Source organism: Pyxicephalus adspersus, chromosome 3 (genome assembly GCF_032062135.1).
Source record: "Pyxicephalus adspersus chromosome 3, UCB_Pads_2.0, whole genome shotgun sequence".
NCBI classification, from domain to species: domain Eukaryota; kingdom Metazoa; phylum Chordata; class Amphibia; order Anura; family Pyxicephalidae; genus Pyxicephalus; species Pyxicephalus adspersus.
In genome coordinates this window covers 144,732,797-144,748,834 of record NC_092860.1, presented here as the reverse complement: position 1 = coordinate 144,748,834, position 16,038 = coordinate 144,732,797, and the positions used below count along the sequence as shown (strand labels likewise).

Below are 16,038 nucleotides of genomic sequence, written 5' to 3'. Positions count from 1 at the left end.
ATATATGGAAAAATTGTAAATTCTGCAGTTACCTCAAACACATCCATCATTATTAGTAACAATGCTTTTGTGCAATTGGAAAAAAGTTAAAGGCTATATTTCCTTGAATTTGATTTAATATCAGTGTTATTTGGTTTTGTAGAACAGAACCAGAAGATCTATATTCAGGTTCAATTTGTAGTCATGCATAATTCAAACAGCAAACTAATTATCATATAAAAAATACAGTTAAATTGAAAAGCGGTTATACTTTATTGAGTATGATTATGAATTTAAAGATATTTTACAAAGTATATAATATATCAGCACTTTGCAGGGTAATATTTATTGCAGTAGTTAATTTCAGTTCAGTTAGAAAACATAGGAGAAATAACACAGATGAAGCAGCAAAGTGCTCATTACACTCCCTGCCCTGTAGAGATGATCCCTGTGTTATTCCAAGAGCAATGGAATACTTTCATCCCTGATTACCTGCCACTAACAAGCACCACTATCTTTATCTTTCTACAGAGTGTAAATTGGCATGGTGAAAGATTCAGAAACATACACTAGTTGCATTTAAAAACAAAATAATGCTTTTGTATTAAGGTTACATCATTGTGACCTGTATAGAGTTAAAGTAAATCTGAAGCCAGATTGTTTTTTCTGTTTGGGAGGGGTGTTTATACCCTATCGGCCAACTCCTTACATCCTATACCATAGACACAAAAGTAATTGAGAACAAAATGTTCTGCCTGCCAACTTAGCCAAAATAACTCTTTTTTTTCTCACTATATGGAGAAGAAATATCATTTACCATTTTAAGTGCTGGGTTATTCAGATAATTTATTAATACAGCCCAAATTAAGGGTAAAATTAGGGGAAAACTTCTCTTAGTGCCATTGCATGAATAATCCCCAATAGAAGATCTCCATTAGCAGATCACTGCTCCTCTCAACTCCACAATGTCAGTTGGAAATGTATCTTTTTTTCTCTGTCAGTTTCAGAGAAAACAGCCATTAGGGTAAATGAAAAGGGTGATTTAGGACAGTGAGATCATAGACAGCAATTAAAGCTGGAGGAATTACCAATTCTTTTATATTCAATCAAAAAAGCTATTACTTCATATATATATTTTATGCTTTCATGGTGTATATATTCAGTAGGAATATTAAAGCTTAGGCAACAGTTTTCCTAGTATTCCACTTAGAAGCCCAGAGTCTTTGACAGCTGTTGTTTTTTCAACTTCTGCATCTGATGCTTTGATAGTCGATGTTTCTCCAACTCCTAGATCTGATTTAGTGACAGCTGGTGTTTGCCCATTTTCTAGATTTGCCTCATCGATAACTAGATTTGGTCCAGTTTCTGGATCTGATTCTTCGACAGCTGGTGTTTCTCCAGTTTCTAGATCTGATTCCTTGACAGCTGGTGTTTCTCCAACAACTTGATCTGATTCTTTGACAGCGGGTGTTTGCCCAGCTCCTAGATCTGATTCTTTGACAGCTGATGCTTGCCCAACTCCTAGATCTGATTCCTCGACAGCTGTTTGTTTTTCAACTTCTAGATCTGACATACTCAAAGCTGGTGCCCCTTTGAGTGCATTGCATATATTAGCAAAAAGAGGGCTGGGTATTGTAGATTCTCGATTACAACGAGAAATGAGAAATTTTATAGCTAGACGATCCATAATTAAGTTTAGACCTTGCAGAATCGGCTCATGCAAAAATGGCTTGCAGAATCCTGATAAAAAATGGAAATATAGGATATAAATACCCACTGTAAAATTTGATGTTTTTGGGGGCATACACATTACAATCACATGGCAGGGGGGATATAGGTGTATAGATAAGAGAAACAACTGAAACACATGTAAAGCATATCAGCATGTTAGTCAATGCTGTGGACAGCTTCTCATCACCTCACTTTTCTTTCGCATATTTGGCAATTCATCACCATTGACAAGTCAGTGTCAGATTGTCTTTTCCTTAGTATAGTTCAGCAAAACAGGCTGCAAATGATGACATCACTCCAAATGAAAAGAATATGAAAGTTATGCACTTTAACTGAACTAAACATGCCAATTAAGGGTTGGTAGAATATATCCAAAAGACTTTAAAATGGGGGTGTGGCCTAGAGAAGGCACCGGATGGAAACTGCTAGTTAGAGCCCTGTGCGCCTTCTCCATTCCCTGCATACCCTTACCCAATACTCACCTCACTGGCCGGCAAATGATGGTGCAGAAGCAGGGCAGGGGCATCCCTACTAGGACTCCAGCGGGGCAGTTTATCAAGTCCTTTCTCATGGTGAATACAGACTTGCCGGTGGGTAGTCACGCCATGTGTCCTCTTCCTAACACAGCACAGCCTGTGCAGCAGCTTGTTACAGGGCTCCATGGACAAGCGTGAGTTTTCTGCCTCAATGAGCCTGATAGAAACGGATTTGCCTTCTCCTGGATTCCTGGCAGAGCATGTATGTGCCCTTCCCTCTAAGGACAGCATCTCCTCCATGTTTGCAGACATGAAAGAATATTTTAAATCAGAAGTATCCTCTCTGCAGACCGACCTTTCCCATACCCTGACTAGGGTAGAGGAGGTGGAAAATAGGCTGGATTCCCAGGAGGAGGTGATAAGAGATTTACATTTATATATTTGCATTACATTTATAAGATGCTCAGCAAAGGTCAGTAAAGGTTCATCGTACCGTATTCTATTAATTGGAGGGTGCTGAAAATAGGGTCAGGAGGAATAATCTCAGGATTAGAGGTCTACCTGAAGCTTTAGGGCCTGACCAGTTGGAACCTACATTAAGGGGTATATTTAATCAGATTCTGGGCTTTTCACCTACAACTCCACTTCGGTTTGATAGGATACATAGAGTGCCCAAAGCAAGGACTGCTCCCCCTGATTCTCATCGGGATATTATTTGCTGTTTACATTATTTCTCTAATAAAGCAGGTATCTGGGAGAACCTCAAGGTCTCCCTTATTTTACAGTTTGATGGGGCATCTATTACCGTTTACCCTGACCTGGCTAAAGCTACATTGGATAGGCGTAGGGTGTTGCGCCCACTTCTGGTTGTACTCCGTGAGGCTGGTATACAATATCGTTGGGGCTTCCCTGCTTGTTTGACCGCCGAGAAAGATGGTCAATCTTTTATACTGCGTTTTCAAGAGGACCTTGAGTCTTTTTGTTCCAGTTTGGGAATACAAAAGTCTTCCATTCCAGGATGGCAGGAAGTAGATTACAAAGGGTATACAGTGTCTCAACATACATCCTGGCAGAGGACTCAGCGCAAGAGATTCAGAGGTTTCGCTCGCGGAAAGTCGCAAGATTTACCCCCTGGCGGCTCCTCCAATCAGGCATCGTAAGTGTTTAGATAGGCGCCTATGTAAAGGAGCTGAACTCAGTTAAATCTTGCCCAACAGGAAAGAAATAAGTCATTTTAAAATATGCTTTTTTCTTAGCCCTCCTGATAGTGTCTGATTTGCAGCAGCTGTTCCACCTTGCTCTAGCTGCTCTGCACTTAGGAGCATTGCTGAGCCATTTCTACCAGTTGATTCTCACCTGTCCTCCTAGTCCCCACCCAGCTAGCCTGTCAGTCTCCCTATATATGCTGGGCTCAGTCAGACACCTATTGCCTCAGCAATAGGTGTTACTACCTGAGGTTCCTGCGAGTATTCAAGTTTCCAGTCCTGCTTTCCGGTTCCTGACCTTGGCTTGTCCTGACTGTGTTTGTTCTCTGCCTGCCCTGACCCGGTCCTGTTTTCGGTTTTTGAATTTGCCTGTCGACTTTGTACTGCGCCTTGGTTATCTCCAGCTGTCAGCTGCTACCTGCACGGGTGAGTCTGAGGGCCGCAACCTGGGTGCCGTTCGTAGCAAAGCCCAACCCCCCTTGCGGGGTGCTCTGGTGAACACCGGGCGGTGCCTTAGACTCTGCGCCTCTGAGATCACCTCGGCTAAACGTGCTGGTAGCACAGAGGGTCCACCTCCTGTCCAGTGTCTTGTTCGTGACAAGTGCATATAGTTGTTTTAAACATTTGAACAGCACAAACATTTTTTTTTTTTTTAGGGCTAAGGGTAATATGTGTGCCATTAGAAAGAATGCTTTTTTGGGGGGAACAGTGACTTTTAATGCAAGCTTGCCAGTGTAAAACTGCCGAGGATGCACGGCTCCAGCAGCAACATCATTTCTGTTACTAACTTCTGCGCGAATACACCAGCGCCTGAAATTTAGTTGGTGAATTGAGCGAAGGCTTCCGATTTTGGATCGCGAATACGAATGCGCGACCGAGCCTCTGATTTTGCTTGGTGAATCAGGGCCATGGTCTTTGTTGATCATTTCCACCTTGATAGACTTAGAAGTGCAGCAATAGCTCCCCGCACTATATTAGATCATGCTGCAGTAAATGATGCTGCTGCTGGGTTCCCCTACTCCTCCCCCATTTAGATGGAAATAAATGACTCCCTTTTACAAGAAAAAGGAATGGATGCTGAGATTGCTAGGGATTTGGGAATTTGTTTTTGTAAAAATGTGTCTATACATATGTCCCCTGTGAATGTATGGTAGGCCCATAAGGCCACCATTAGAAGTAAATTTTTGGCCTTGAGGGCTCACAAAAAAAAGGACAATAGCGGTAGACTCAAGGAATTGCTGGCTCAGATCTGTCATATGGAAGAAGTGCATAAACATTCACAGTGGAGATTGCGAGCTTTACAGCTGACAAACCTGCGGCCCCAATTGAAGCAATTATTGGATGATAAAGTGAAATATGCTATCTCTAGGGTTGCTAAGAGGTTCTATGAATGGGGGAATAAACCTGGTAAATATTTGACAAACGGAAACTTGAAAGCAGCTTCTTAATTATCTAAGATAAAGAATAGGTTTAGTGCCCTGGTCCATCTTCCACAGGAGATGGCTCTGGTATTTAGAGATTTTGAAGTGCATGAAAAAGAGTCTCCTGATACTTTGAATGTTAGAAGGGGGAAAGTTAATCAATATCTTGATAGAGTCAAACTGCCTAGGTTATCTCAGGAAGGGCTCCTGCAATTGGAGCGTGATATAACAGAAAGTGAGTTGAGACCATTAAGTCTTCACCTACCGGTAAAACCCCTGGGCCAAATGATTTTTCTTTGAAATATTGTAGGCAATATCAAGATATACTACTCCTTCACTTTTGTAAATATGTCAACAGCCTGACAGAGGGGGGATTTTTGTGCGAAGATACTCTGAGGGCCTATATTTCAGTGCTACCTAAGCCGGGTAAGGACCCTACTCTTTGCTCTAGTTATCATCCAATTTCTCTACTTAATGTAGATATAAAATTGTATGCAAAGGTGTTATCTATGAGATTGCAGACCATTGTCCCTTCCTGGGTCCACCATTTGTTCAAGGTAGAAGAGAGGCGAGAAACAACTCTACTTGGGTCCTCTCTTTAGTACATCAGGTTTGCAGGCTCAGCCAGCCCACCCTTTTACGATCTACTGATGCCGAGAAAGCGTTTGATTGGGTGGACTGGCTGTACTTGTCCATGACTTTGGAACATTTGGGCTTGGGTCCCAAAATGTTAAAGTGGATCATGTCCCTCTATTCATGTCCTACAGCAGGGGTTTGTGTCAATGGTACACTGTCAGCCCCTTTTCGGCTTCACAATGGCACTAGGCAGGGGTGCCCTTTGTTGCTCCTGCTTTTTGCTATATCTTTAGAGCCTTTTTTAAATACTGTGCTGGTAAACGCAAATGTGGATAGAGTTAAAATCAGACTCAGAGCATAAAATAGCGGCATATGCCGATGACATTCTTTTTTGTACAACAAGCTGACATCTCCCTTCCTAATTTGCTGGCTGAGTTCACAGAGTTTGGTCATTTTAAAAATTTTAAGATTAATTTATCTAAATATGAAATTATGAATGTGAACATACCAAGACTGGCAATGCGGAGATTGAAAGATAGTTTTCCTTTTACATGGTGTCCCAAGGCACTGACTTATTTACCGGTAGGTATTGAAATCACGGCCTAACTGACGGCTATAATCAGCAAATCATATTCCTTTGTTAAATACCATTAGACGAGAAATCTGGAAACAATTGCACCTCTCATAGGTAGGGAGAGTTACTGTATTGAAAATTAATGTTTTCCCTAGAGTTTTATTTATTTTTCAAATGTTACTTATACAGCGTCCACTCTCTTTCTGTAAATGTCTTAACAATATGTTTACTTCATTTATTTGGTATCCCTCAAGAGCTATAATCCCTTGGAGAACTTTCTTTCGCCTTAAAACTGAGGGAGGGCTGGGATTACCAGACTTTAACCAATATTATAGGGCCACTATCTTGAACCGGATACTTAATTGGAAATATGATAGTCCCTCCAACGGTTGGGTGAGTTTAGAATCAGATCTTTGCTCAACTAACCTAAGTACAATCATATGGTTACCGAAACAATTTAGAGCCCAACGCCCAGATACTTCACCTCTTACTAATAATACTCTTTGGTGTTGGGATGCACTTCATAGAAGACAGGGGTGGCAATATAATTCTCCCTTACTTCCTATTACTGGACATTCTTATTTTATTCCAGGATTGCAGTCATCTTCTTTTTTGGGTCAACAATCTGACTCTACAATATTACTGCATCAAATCATGGTGGGAGATTCAATTTGTCCCCTGGCACAACTTGTGCTAGATGAGAGGTGCAAGCCAATGCATAATTGGTAGTACTTACAATTATGCCCTTTCGTACACTCATTGACACGACCGATACACTCTGGCTCAGAACTTACTCCTTTAGAGATTATGTTGAAAGTTAAAGATAGGCTCCCTAATACAGTTTCTCTGCTGTTTAAATATATCTCTCTTAATGGCCTGGAATATCCTGAGTATCTGGCAAAGTGGGAAAATTAATTTAATAGCACTCTTTCTGAGCCTCAAAAAAAGGCTATTTTAGGTTTGGCACTTAAAACATCTGTAAGTCCCAAGATACAGGAAAATAATTTAAAACTCCTTTCTAGTTGGTATTGTGCCCCCACTCGTTTTACATTGAATGTTCCCTAAAGAATCCCCGTTGAGTTGGAGAGGGTATGGACAGCAAGAAACATTTTCGCATATATTGTGGCACTGCCCTGTATTTGCAAATTATTAGAAAAAGAATTTACAGAAGGTTGAAATAATAACAGGAGCTTCTGCGGAGTTTGATCCTTGGTGTGTTCTTTTCCATTGAGCTAAATTTTCACAGGGCAGATGTACGTGTTCATTGATGCCCTTACTTCTTAATGCAGCTAAAGCACAGATACCTTGGTATTGGATGGACCCCAGTCAGAACTTACTCCTTTAGAGATTATTTTGAAAGTTAAAGATAGGCCCCCTAATACAGTTTCTCTGCTGTTTAAATATATCTCTCTTAATGGCCTGGAATATCCTGAGTATCTGGCAAAGTGGGAAAATGAATTTAATAGCACTCTTTCTGAGCCTCAAAAAAGGGCTATTTTAGGTTTGGCACTTAAAACATCTGTAAATCCCAAGATACAGGAAAATAATTTAAAACTCCTTTCTAGTTGGTATTGTGCCCCCACTCATTTTACATTGAATGTCCCCTAAAGAATCCCCGTTGAGTTGGAGAGGGTGTGGACAGCAAGAAACATTTTCGCATATATGGTGGCACTGCCCTGTATTTGCAAATTATTAGAAAAAGAATTTACAGAAGGTTGAAATAATAACAGGAGCTTCTGTGGAGTTTGATCCTTGGTGTGTTCTTTTCCATTGTGCTAAATTTTCACAGGGCAGATGTACGTGTTCATTGATGCCCTTACTTCTTAATGCAGCTAAAGCACAGATACCTTGGTATTGGATGGACCCCAGTGAACCTTCACTAAAAAGGTTGGCTCCAGTTGGGGCAAGAGATTTGCAGGATGGAGGAAGGATATCATGATTTCTGAGCATAGGTCCTCAAAGTTTAATGCCATTTGGGCCCCTTGGATGTCATTTAAGGGTAGCTCTTATTACTTTAGCCACCTTGGTGGGGATTAATGTATAAGGTTGGGGCATCGAAAATATATTGAAGTATTCTTTGGGTGCTATAATATGTCTCCAGATTTTTTTTTTCATCGCTATTTATTATAAGTATTAGGTAGACAAGTGTTTGATAAATTATCTCTGATGCATTTGTACTGAGATGTGTTGCTTGATTACTGATGGTTCCCCATGAGCAAGATGTTGTGCAGCAACTTCTGGAAGTAGAACCACTGGTACGTACCACATCAATGGCAGCAAAAATAACATGCAGAAGAGGAGAGTTGGCATTATCAGTGAATGAAAGAAACAAAAAAATAGGTCTGCTGTATATGCAGGACCAGTCCTAAGCACTCCAAGTGTCAGTGGTATCTTAGTGCTTGCTAAAGCCAGAAAATCTCCCTGATGAAGGGAAACAATGATGGACCACTATGAACTAATTTTGAAATTTTCCAGCTAGAATAAAGTAATTTAGAGCATTGAAGTCTATATTATGGTTTGGGAGCCATCAAGTTGTTTGACATAAAAGGAAGTCTCTTAAATGACATTAAGGAAGTCCCCTTGAGCACAGCTTAGCTTTTTGGTGGGTGGTGAGTTTCTGCAGTAATTAGCAAATATGCACAGCAAACAGCAATCCAGGACGTGTCATTGCTGAAGGGATGGGCGCCACCATGCGCAGGAGTTACAATATCCCTGGAAGCTGGCTCTGTGCATGGACTGTGTAGTTTGGAGCAGAAACAAAAAGCCACCAGAGGCTATCTAAGAATTGTAGGGCCTATTCAGTCAATGTTTTAGGATTACGTGTGATCAGGTTCGCATTTGGTTCATCCTTTTAGTGAATATAAGTGTCCTTCCCTGATTCTGGGTCTTTCTTCCTAAAGACCTCAACATACATTTAGTATATGTTAGAGTTAAGCATTTAAATGTCCAACCTTCAAGGACACTAGCAAACACAAAAACATGTTGGTCATTGGTGGGGTTATACCTTGGGAGAAAGTGGGTTCTAGATCTCTCTTCATAAAAGCCTCAACTAAATATTTAGTGGATGCTATGGTAAATCCCTAAGTAATGCAATCTCCTGGATTTGGCGCTGCAGTACAGGAGTCATTCCGAGTTAAGAACTCTGTCTTAAATGCTAAATTGAATAAATAGTCCAGTGTTTGAGTTATTAACTTGTGTGTGCAAATTTTACCTTAATCTACTTATGCTGCATAAAAATAAAAATGCAAAACATAAATATGCAATATTTCATACATAATAATATAATATCCCTTACATAACTGAGCAAAAAACATTTTATTGTTTTATAATTCTGTCTATAGTAAACAACAAAAATAACTTTTCTTATGTGGATTTCAAGCCCGATATGTTAAGCATACCAGCTCACATTTATACATGTGAGAACACTTTTGTTTTGGCCACTAGTGCAATTTATGCACTGACATTGCTCTTCTTTGCTGTGTATTTATGCATAGACTGTATAGCCTCAAATTAATTTTACATTTGTTAAATAGGCTTATTAAACACTCAACGGTCCTACCAGTTTACCAGCTAACACACACCATGCTTTCGGAATAGCTGAGTAGAAGACGTACCTGGAGAGCACAAGAGCAGGAATATTTGTATGAATCTCCCAGACATCTTCATTTTACCACCACTTCTCTGAAAATAAATTACAACAGAAACCTAAAATATAGCATAGCATTGCAGAATGACAAAACTTATGTACAAAAGTTGGAATAAATAACTTATCAGTCATCTCCAACGAATACTGCATGTCATGTTCTTTAGGTGAAGCAATCAAATCTATGTGGCTAAATCTATAATGTATAGCAAAACTGTTCAAATAATTCAAAAGGAGATTTAAAATGAGGTAATCTTTTTAAGCTTCATAAAATAAACCCTATCCCCAGAAAGTGGTGTTCAAACTTTTTTTTCATTAGTACATGCACTACCCCTATTCTAATTTCAATTTCCACATTCCCCATTCCTCCATGTCATGCCATTGAACAGAAATCTTCCTATTAGCCAATAAAAAGGGCAAGTGTAAATGTAAGATTCCACTCCTATAGACTTCATGAGGATTTAGTTAAACAAACAAAATGTGCCCTGCTATACTTGATATAGTATGAGACAGCTGTACATATTATGCTACCTTGTTCAATATGCTACCTTGTGCATGCAAAAAATATGAAAAATATTTAGTGCAAACATCTAAAAGTGGCACAAATATCCTTTCTGTTGAGACTATTTGGAACTTACCATTTAGTAGTCAGTTCTTCTTAGGGAAAATATCTTATATCTTGTAGCTTCTCCCACTTGAGATGTCTCTCCCAACTGTTCTTCTTCGTAGTGCCTTGTAGACTTTTCCCCTCTCTGATGTCACACACCTTACAGGCTGGCATTTGTCTTTCAAAGTCAAAAAAATGTTGGCAAGCTGTTTAGAACCCAATTGTCATCTAGTGGAAGAAAAACAGTCTGTGGGGAATAAAAAGCAATACATACATACAGTACATACAATACAAACATAACGTGACAATGTTGTTAAAATGTCTCTGTCTCTTACATGCATCACTAAGCTAAACCATTTTCCTTAGATACACATACAACTTCTATCAAGAAACAATATTTCAGGTATTTCAGGGACAGGTGAATGAACAAGAACTGTACACATTTTTCTCTTTAAAAAAAATGTCCCGGTCCCACTTTTTCCAGGTTGCCCTGTAAACAATTCTTTCCTCTGATATCATACATCCTACAGACTTGAACTTGTCATCCTTTAAGGTGGCAAATGGCTTAATGTTAACATTATACTTTATTTTGCAGTGTTGTACATTAATTAGGAGGTTGAAAATGACAGAAAAAAATACAAAAAAATTACACAGGAGGAGGAGAGGTTCCTGCCAAATAGAGCTTATAATCTAAGGCATGGGGGATATGGAATGGTGGCACATTAGTAATGGGCTAAGATGGGTAGGCATGTTTGAAAATGTGGGTTTTACTTGTGTGAGAAGAAGGAGCAAGCCTAATAAGACAAAAAAGGGAGTTCCAGAAAATAGTAGAAGCTTTAGAAAATTCTTGGGGCCATGCATATAAAGAGGTTATTATTGAAAAAAATCATTAGTAGTTCATTGAATGGGCAAACAAGGTGGCTTGAAGTTATTTTTCCTATCATGCCAGAAATGTGGAACAAGAGTTGTGGAGAAATTTAAAACCAAAGCACTACAACTTAAATTTGATTGTGAGGTGAAATAGAAGTTGCTGTAGAAATTGTCAAAGAGAGGCAGCAGAAGAGGAATAGAGAGAAAGACAGAGACTAAGTCTAGCTGCAGCATTCACAATAGATTGTAGAGGAAAAAGTCTGGTTATTGGGATGACAGAAAATTGGCTGTTGCAGTAGTCCAGTCCTGACATGGTAAGACAGTATGCCAGGAGTTTCATGCAAGGTGTGGCCTGTTGTGGAAGAAAAAAGTGGGGATGGCCTAGATTTGAAGGTCAGAGTAGGCATGCAATTGAGAACTAATATAACAGATATATTTAATGTCTTAAGACTGGCTCTTGTAGTGGCATACTGTTTGAAACCAGTAAGTTCTGTGTCTGGAGACCACAGGGCACTGGACAGAAGAATAAAAGTCATGAAATCAGTAAGGGCTTAGACAAATATTTCTTTGTGTTTAAGACACATTAAGGAATTTAAGACGCTAATTATTTGTTATACCTATAAACATTTATCCAAAACCATCAAAATCAGATGTTTTCACTTTCCCAGGGATTGAATACAGGCATACTTTACTACCCTCAACCCATTCCTATATCGAGTCCAATCATTCCCCTACCAATCATTCACCTTAGAAACATATTCTTGGTGTTTTGCATTTTTTTCTTTGTTGGATTGTCAGGCTAGCATGAATTTGCACTGGATGCAGATTTTCAAATTTTCTTCTATGTGGTCCCAACTGTACCTGTTATGCACATGCATAATTGTTTATTTAATATTGTACTTTGTACAATAGACTATTTGTACTATTTTGGCCTCCAATAAAATGCAATATGATTTTTGCAACATTTAAAAATGACTGAAAGCTGATATTATTCTCCTACAACAAACTCACCTGCCACACTCAGACCTATCAAATTTACAGAAATGTTGAATGAGAGTGGTTTCTGGCCCCCCTCAAGAAGTAGAAGAGCTGGGGGTGGCAGTACTAATACACAAACCCCTCCAATACTTCTGCATTCAGTCAATAGTAATACTGAAAATCAAAAGGTGAGGGTAACTATTAATGTAGCGGGAAAACTGCTCTCCTATAGTATTTATACCCCAAACAGTCAGACAGCGGCCCATTTTCATTTGATCACCTCAAAGATCCTACAAGACCTGACGGCTGATAAAATTATAGTAGGTGATTATAACTTAGTGATGCACACATTAGAAGATAGGAAGCAGACTAGTACTAACATTTCCTTTTATGTCTTGCTATCTCATCAAACTCCTGCCCATTAGCAGATTTATTGCTTCACTTGGGCCTGGTGTGGTGTGGTGACTCCACAAACTCCTGGAGAGACAATACACCCACTATTCACAATTTCACAGTTCACTGTCTAAAATAGAATATATGCTTTGTTCAGATTAAATTTCCCTGTGAGTTTTGGATATTGTAATTCATGATATATATAACTTTCCAACCATGCACCCCAAATACTAACTCTTTTAGACCACTTTCCTAGGGGGAAAGGGGAAACCTTTTGTGGGGTTTTCTTTTCTATTTAACCTAAGGTTTTTTTAACTTGTTTTTTTTTTATACTAATCACTGCTTGAAAAGAATATGAATCTAATAATCGGGATTATCGGCCTCACCCTGTATTGTATTAGGAAGCGGGTAAGGCCTACATGCCTAAATTGTGGAATTCTACTATTATTCATTCCTTTTGGGCACAGGTTTCAAATTATATTACCTAAGTATGACTGATGTACAGCTTTTCATGGACTCCTTGCTTAGACACATACCAGTTTATTGTCAGCGAGACATGTCATGAGGTGCAACTGGCTGGACAATTCTCCCCCAACTCAAAAGGAGTTTTTACGGGAATTGACTTATTTATCTGGAACAATTGGAAGCTACTTCTGGTCCAAGTTTAAAAATGCAGTCCAATTGTTTATTCAGATGTTTTTTTTAATCCCAATTTTCAATTTCTTTGACAACCAGGACAACAGTCCTACTTACATAATTTAAATATATGGACAGCATTGAGGTCATGAGAGGTAAGAATACATTATAGGTTTTGCTAAAATATTCTTTCTCAGGTATAAATACTGCCATCTCCTTACTTCACCTTCTTCCATCTTTCTACCGTGCATTCAGAATATTGGGTGCTCAAAAGGATTTAATTTGTTTTGTTTTTTGTTTGTTCATGAACAGGAAGCTTCATTGCTGAATAGGGTGACGTGTTCCAAAAAGCAGTTTCTGTCATTTGTAAATTTCCACAAGCACACACACTCATTTGTGTAGCAGTACAGTTTGTACAACTCTAAACAATGATTTCTTTTAGATGTGTTGCAAACAGTTTACTGTTTATGTTCCAATAATAATATTAATAAAAAAATAGGATATATCTGTTGATGCCCATCCTATATTTTGGACATATTCTTCTCAGACAAAAATCAGCCAATTTCCAGGCTCCTTCTACTTTCTGCTGTGCAAAGATTTCACAGTCGGGACTGGGACACTGGTTCTTTTGGTCCAATAGCTTTAAGGAGGCTAAATGCAATAGACGGCAAGATGTTACTGGGAAAATTGACCACAAAACTAGAAGAAAGCAGTTACTCATATTCAAGGGTTGTAACTCTTGCATCTACATATGTACACAAAAGCTAAAAAGTGCCCTACCACTGTGAAGACTATACCTTCATGCCAAGGTGGATTTTTCTGTAGCAGCTTTTAGGTGCCAGACTTTATGGGTTGACAAAGAGCCAGTATAAGAAGGTCTATACTCTGTGGCAAAATGTATAGTAACACAAAGTATGTTTTTTATAACAAGCACAGAGAGGACTTCAGGCCTGAATACTTACCTTTTTTGCTTGGGGCAGTGCTCTTCCCTGTTAAGTTCCTTGAATGCCATGCTTGGAGAGACGGAACCACTGAGAGCTCACTCATGAATGCAGGAGGAACAGGAAGACAGTATTTAGGAGACACATTTTTAGAACCCTGAGCACTGCCTCTGAACAAGCAAAATAGTCTAATGCTATTAAGACGCTGTCTCCTGATTGGCCAGCGGGAGGAGTGATGCTGATTAAACTTGGAAGAGGAGGCGCACCCAAGGTCAGAACTTCTGGCAGGAGAAAAGTGTCAGCACATTAGCAAGGAGGAGGTAAGTGTGACATTGAGTAGCTCATCCAGCTAGGCTACAAATAGACTTTCACCCATAAAGGTGCTTTAGGCAAAGGGCAGGTGCATTGTTTTTAGTTCTGCATCCACTTCTCCATAAAGTGCAAGTTCACGCAATCTACTATCTGATGATCTTTCCAGTATCAGTAAGTTCTTAGTTACAGGACTTTGAATAATCAATATGTGCTCTTGGCTGGAAGGCAATGACCAAAACTGGATGCACAGTGGCACTTGGCAGTGTAAATATAGCAGCTAAACAGAGCTTCTACTCTTTTATCCTTAGGGTCCTGAAAATTTGAAACTGAAGCTGTTTACACATAGGAGCTGATTTATCAATGAAAGGCGAGCTTGCTGGACGCACGTACGTTCGCGCTTCCAGCAAGCCGGGTTTCCGCGGTCCGGAGTCGAGTGCGCTCGTACACTCGCCCCCTCGCTGCGAGCCGGATTCCTGCCTTGATAATAATGAGCAATAGGGGTCGCGAATCTGCCAATTAAGGCGATTAGATTTCAGCTGTGCGATTAAGGAGGATTTGTTAAGCTGTCAATGGTGAGATAATAGCAATTAATTAGCGCACACCTGCTCTCTGTTCTGTGTGTATCTACAGTCCATTACAGGTCAATTAGAATCTTTAATGCTTCATCTTCTTTTGGGTAAGTGCTAATTTTTAGGTTACATTGTACTTATTCACAAAATAATTAATTTATTGTTACATTTGTTGCACTGTTTTTATACTTTTTGGTTTGCTTTGCAACACTGCAAACTAATTGAGATCAAGCTGTATATATACTAGTAAGCACTTCAGTGGACTGTTCACAGTCATCATCTTTCATTAAAGAATGTTGGATGGATGATGAGCTGATGAATTCATGATTAGTAATGTTAGTCTGATTCGCCAATAGCTGATGATTGTGTAATCCAGAATGAAAAATTAACACATTTATAGAAAAATAAATCTTGAAATCAGTTAGGTTGAAAAAGATGCCATTCTGTCTAGCCTAATAACAAAAAACTGATGCATGCTTAACCTTGAAATGTTTGAGGTTATTCTGCAGTTGTTTTATTGCCAATCCTCCTAATAATAATAACACAATTTTTTAAGTACCTGTTTCTATTTTGGCCCTTGGTCACAAAGTTTTAAAGGCATAGACTTTAATTTTTGCTTTATATTTTGCTTTTACCTTTGGCTAAACCTATGAAGAAGGTTTAGTAACATTGGGGCAGACAAAATATTTTGTATTTCAAACTTATAGTTTTTCAAAGGGTTTTTAACAACATATTTGGGGGGAAATTGACAGTCACATAACAACAAAAAATGAGTCACATAACAGTCAAAGAGTTGAACTGATATAAATTCACATGAAAACAACAAAACTAAAATAAGTTTCCAACTAAATATTGCATCACATCAGTATTATATTAATATGACATGCAATGGTCTTTGTAAATGCAAAAGAAATAACTTTTACATTATTTCCTGTCATAAGTTTTAATTGTGAACTTCAGATCCATTGGTCGCTACAACTTCTATGTATTGAATGAATGCTGTTACAAGTTTCAACTTTACATTTTATTCAGTGACTACATAACTTAAAATATGGAGTTTAAATCAAAGGAATAAAAGGGGGAGTCTGAACACTAGTATTGCAAGGCTTAATTTTATTTGTGTAAGC

The 16,038-nt window shown here is 38.9% G+C and overlaps 1 long non-coding RNA gene across 1 annotated transcript; it reads right to left on the bottom strand.

The window, feature by feature from the left end:
• Nucleotides 1–233: 233 nt before the first annotated feature.
• On the bottom strand, nucleotides 234–10,471 carry LOC140327283 (uncharacterized). The gene is made up of 3 exons (XR_011920012.1): nucleotides 10,244–10,471; nucleotides 9,577–9,643; nucleotides 234–1,719 (listed from the first exon to the last, which is right to left on the bottom strand). It is a non-coding gene; the product is annotated as an uncharacterized lncRNA (long non-coding RNA).
• Nucleotides 10,472–16,038: the final 5,567 nt, after the last annotated feature.